The following is a 5729-nucleotide window of genomic DNA, read 5'->3' as shown; positions in this document are numbered from 1 at the left end:
AAAACAGATTTCATGTTATTGAGACAAAATAAGATACAGGTATAAAATACACTCAAATGAATGCAGAAGATACAACCAACCGAATGGACAATATACACCCAACACAACAAACGAAATATCCCAACTTAATAAATAACATACACCCAACTTGATCAACACAATACACCCAAATAGTTCTACAAAATACACCCAAATCATGATAACAAGATTTTATTAAATAAAGCTTCTTACGTTTCAGAGGACACATAGCGACCTTCTGTCGATTGCAGGTCAGCTTGGTTCTCCCTGCGAAACAAGAAACAATTATTAGCAAACAAAACACACCAAAATCTGAAATAGACACCCCAGCAAGACATACCCCTCTGCAGCAGATTTATCAACGTTTTCCCTTAGCCATTCATCTAGTTCGTCACTTGATATTTCATATCTCTCACTACATTCATAAAAGAAGATGTTAACAAAAATAATTACGATGATAGACGGTAATATAGCTTACGAGGTACTGTACCCATCAAAGTATTGATCTTCTTCAGGAGGTGAATCCTCCACAACAACTTTTTTCTTTTTTGGTTGTGTTCTGGGTGGAAAAAAAAGAGTACCAATCAGAAATAAAAAATTAATTTTATCACAGAATATTATCCAAAGAAGTGCTTACTTTTTTGGTGTTGTTTTTGTCTTTTTCTTTTTCTTTTCCTTCTCCACCGGTGATGATTCTTCGCTTCTATAAGTTAATAAGAGACACTTCAGTTAATACACGAAATCTTTATAATGAAGCCAAAAGAAAGGAGTAATAATTTCAGGACATTACTCATCACTTGATTCAGATTCAAATTCTGAATCAGAATCGGACCTCTCTTGACTCTTCTTTCTTCTTCTGAGTCCATTCTGGAAGGTAAACAATCATTATTTAGAACATACTAAAAATACAACCAAATGAATGCACAAGATTCACCCAACTGAATATACAATATACACCCAACGCAGCGAACGAAACACACCCAGCTTAATAAACTACATACACCCAACGTGATCAACAAAATACACCCAACTCGAAAAAGAAATTACACCCAAGTATGGTACTTACTTTTTCCCCTTTTTGCTGGGGTGTTTTCTTCCTGAATCCTCTGAGTCTTCTTGAGTCTCAGACTCAGAGGTAGAAGTGTCACTATCAGTAGTTGTTTCTGTCTCCAAAGACGATGTTGAACTCGCCTTCCTTTTTTTTGTTTTTTTTTTATTTCTGGTTTTTTTCTTTTTTTTCTTTTTTTTTTTCATTTTTTCTCTTGTCTCTGCCATCTTCACAATCCCCTGAAACATTAGATATTTTAGCTAGCAGCATTCAGGTAAATAAAATACAACCAACATATTATGTTTACTTACCAAAATTTCCTCTCTTTCTGCAGTCATTCTTTCCACCAACTGCTCCTTAGTCCAGTTGGCAATCCAGGGCTTTGGTGGTCTTTCAACCCTCTTCTTGCCTTTGTTTTTTGAAAGATGAAAGTAAATTATCATCAGGGCGAAGAGGCAGCCATCAATTGCCTTCTTCTTTTTCTCCTTGTAGTTTGTGATGCCCTTGACCATGAAGGACAAAACATGCCCCCCCCCCAGTTTCTCTCCGATATGCCGTCCATCTTAAAAATTGGGGCCAAGTGCACAGGCGATATTTTGTTTATCGTCGTTGGCAAAAGGAACGCCATCTGTATATAGAGGATGAATATCCTCTTGAACATCAGGCGTTCCTCTTCGTTGCCAACGCCGATTTCCATCATCTCATCGGTAAGACTTTTGAGGGTCTTACCCTGGAATCTTCTAAAAATTATTTTGTCATCATTAGAAAGCTTCTTATACTCAACTTTCTCAGGAAATAAATCTCCTACAAAAAGGAAAACAACAAAGTATCCAAGTCGGTTCAAATACACCCAAGCATCAACTTAAATACACCCAAGCATCAACTTAATATACACCTATAATTTTAACCTAGTTACCTGTTGCATTGATGCCAAGCGCATCACCTATTGTTTTTGGTGTTATTTTGAAAGAACCATATCCTATTTTCAGTATGTTCTCCCCAAGTTTGAAGTTGTTTGCCAGCTCCCTTAACAGTTGGTGATCCACCCTTAGTGGTGGGATGTGCATCAACCCACCGAATCCGAGATCCTTCACAATCGCCTTCTTCTCCTCACTCATGTTTCTGAATTTATCACTTAGGAGATGTGTGGCACACTTAAGGTCTTTTGTTTGGTTTCTTGCTGCCATTTTCTCTGAAACGAAAAATACACCCAAAAATAACAGTAAGATACACCCATATATATGAGTCAGATACACCCATTAATAACAGTAAGATACACCCATTAATAACAGTGAGATACACCCATAGATATGATTCAGATACATCCATATATATATCAGTCAGATATCACTCAAACATGCTTCAATATCAAGCAACATTACAATGTCAAGCAGTATACACCCCCCAATCTACGGAATATACCCCCAAAAATCAGTTACCAGAAGATCTAGAACAACAAGAATAACAGGAGAACTTAGAACAACAACGTAGAAGAACAGTGTAACAAAGAAGCAAGAATAACAGTAAAACCTAGAACAACGACGTAGAAGAAAAGTAAAACCTAGTTCGTAATGAACTTACCTTGAGTATTGTTGCTTTGTTTTCTCTTCAGATTCTTGATGGAGAGTTTGATGGTGTTTTGATGGAGGTTTTGAAGGTTAGCGACGACTTGTATATTTTGAACTTCGATTTTCGCTCGAAAATAGAAGCGTTGCCTTGTTTTCGAATTGCTTTGAGAAGTGGAAGAAGTGGAAGAGTCTGCCATTACTCGTAGGATACGTAACCGTTTGAGTGTTGAGCGCGTGAATGTGATGCTCCATGTAATCCCTCTTCATGCGCGTGAGTTGTATTTGGGCTGGGCCAACTTGTAAGCTTGTAAGCTTGTATGTGTAGCAGACCCGATTGAATAATTGCAAATAATTCATGATTGTCTGAATTGATTAAATAATGAGTGTGAGATGGATTTGTGACCGTAAAAATGATTGAATTTGATGAATATGTGTTTGATTTCCTGATTGTTTGAGAATGCTAAAAATTCTTATTTTTAGCTGGTTGTGATGAGAATTGCTGGAATTATGGCTATGAATACGTTATGTTTATGCTTTGGTTAAATGATGTATGAATTGAAAATAGTACATTGGTCTGAATTGTATGGGATGGACGAAATTATTTTCTTGACTGATTTATTAATTGATTTGGTTAATTCTGGATTGAGTGCTGGTTTAGATAAAGATAAATTGAGAATTTATGAAAGTGAAGGAGCCCGTAAGGGTGGTAAAGTCTAATTTTAAGGGGAGATTCTGTCCGAGTTCATGTAAAAATATACAAAAAGGTGGTTTTGGTTAATATTAAATTTTTAAACGAATATGGTCGGAGGGTCTTGTAAAGTTGAAATGAACGAGTGAATTTTCTTTGGGTTCAATATCAAAAGACTTGAAAGGAGGCTAATTTTAATTGAAATAGAAAGTGGCTTAGCTTCAAAGAAAACGGTTTGATTATTGAAAATGGATTTGATATTCGGAAATAGTTGAGAAATGGTTTGGTTGGGACCTTGAAAGGTGGCAAAGCTCGAATTTTAGAAGAAATACTGCAGAAATTTTTATAAAATTTCGAGACTTTGTTTAAAGCATTATTTAGAAGAAAATTGAATTTAAGAATCATATTATTTGATTTTGATTCATTATGAAAAAAGTCTTGTTTTCAGTTCGATTTATTAAGAAAAGTATAATCTCTTAAGTTCAATCTATTAAGAAAAGATTTTGTTTTAATTTATGTTTTGAGTTCGGTTTATTGAGAAAAGGAATGTTATCTTGATTAAATGTTAAAGAAGTATGAATTCTTATAGAGTAAAGTATCGTTTTTGTCCCCAACGTTTGGGGTAAGTCCTATTTGTGTCCCTAACGTTTAAATCGTCCTATTTGTATCCTTAACGTTTATAAAAGTGATTCAATGTTATCCTACTATCAATTATACTAATAAATCAGATTATATTTTTCAATTATTCTCACTTGGATGTATTCATTCTTAATTAGGTCTCACTTGGATGTGTTCGATTTTAATATTATACCCACTATTTGTGTTTAGATTCAATTATGTCCCTAGAAAAGTGAATTATGTAAATGTTGTAGGAATTAGTTTTAACATTTGATGAGCTATTTTTCGGAGTAGATCATCGATTCTATCCCAGAAATTTGTATTCTAACTTTAAGAAGAGATTTTTAAAACTCAAACTTAAGCACTCATGATATAGTAGGATAACATTGAATCACTTTTACAAACGTTAGGGATACAAATAGGATGATTTAAACGTTAGGGACACAAATAGGATTTACCCCAAACGTTGGGGACAAAAACGATACTTTACTCATTCTTATAAACTAAACGTTTTGATGTTATGATTGATGAATGGCTAAAAGTGTACCTTTCTGGTTATGCGGAGGTGTGAATGATTATTATGTGGTAATGTGGAGGTATGATTGATTATTTGGTGATGCGGAGATATGACAAAAAGAAAAGAAATGAGAAACAATGATTGGAAAAAGATAATTGAGAATTAGTTGTTTGATTAGGCCTTATGCCAATTACTAATGCAGAAATGCCCGCCTAACTGATAGCCTGTTTCTGACTGAGATGCACTTTTCTAAGCTATAGCGAATTGTTATTATTATTTCCGGCCTAACTGACACGGATAAACCCGTGATGTCGAGGTATCTTAACTGACATGGGTTTGCCCATGATGATACTTATGCTTTGGCCTAACTAACATGGATAAACCCGTGATTCTGAGGTATCCTAACTGACATGGGTTCGCCCATGATGATACCAGTGCCTGACTAACTTAGTGAGAAACCATATTCGGGGTTCGTCCTGGGTAACGTCGGGTTGCAGGTAGACAACCGACGCATGAGCTCATGGCCTTCATAGGAAAGGCATCATCATATGTATTTGTGTGAATTGCTTGAGTGTTCCTGTGTGCTGTGCTATATTATTTGTGAATTCCTTGTATTTGATTTATGTGTAAATTATTTGTGTGCTTGTATTGTGTGTCTGCTTGTGCTTGTTGGTTCTTGTATATGTCAAAGATTAAGATAACCGAGAACTGATCACTGTAACTCAAAACCGAATTACGTGATTGGAATTTGCTTAAAGTAATATAATTTGAAGAAAACTAACTAAAGTCTTTAAAGTAAGTTTTAAAGAATTCTAAAGGTAATTATTTTAAAGTTATAAGTAATTATTTGCATTTTATTTCTTTACTCTCACTGCATTCACTTTTCCTACTGAGAACTTGCGAGGACGATGTTCTCACCCCCTATAGATTTTCTTTTCAGTGACAGGTTCAGGAATCCTTGGCGCAGAGCCACGACCGAACTACAGAGTTATATATATATATATATATATATATATATATATATATATATATATATATTCGTATTTTCTGTATTTGGTTTAGTCTTAGATTTTGTTTTCTCCTCGTCGTTTATTGTTTTGGTTTTTTGAGGGGGTAACACTTTTATTTGAGAATCTTTAAATAAGTCTATGTATATAATGCTATGTGAATATATACCTTTGTGATTAAGTGATTTAAAGCAAAGGCTTTTCGTTTTCTTAATTAAAATTTCGGTTTGTATTCGCGAAGGCTCAATATTAAATAAATGTAGTA

The 5729-nt window shown here is 34.6% G+C and overlaps 1 long non-coding RNA gene across 1 annotated transcript; it reads right to left on the bottom strand.

Annotated features, from left to right (window-relative positions):
• Window positions 1-357: 357 nt before the first annotated feature.
• Window positions 358-720, bottom strand: LOC140179854 (uncharacterized). The gene is made up of 3 exons (XR_011873681.1): window positions 656-720; window positions 509-577; window positions 358-433 (listed from the first exon to the last, which is right to left on the bottom strand). It is a non-coding gene; the product is annotated as an uncharacterized lncRNA (long non-coding RNA).
• Between the last annotated feature and the right edge of the window lie 5009 nt (window positions 721-5729).

The sequence above is a fragment of the Arachis hypogaea genome, chromosome 16, assembly GCF_003086295.3.
Source record: "Arachis hypogaea cultivar Tifrunner chromosome 16, arahy.Tifrunner.gnm2.J5K5, whole genome shotgun sequence".
NCBI classification, from domain to species: Eukaryota; Viridiplantae; Streptophyta; class Magnoliopsida; order Fabales; family Fabaceae; genus Arachis; species Arachis hypogaea.
This window is presented reverse-complemented; position numbering and strand designations above follow the sequence as displayed.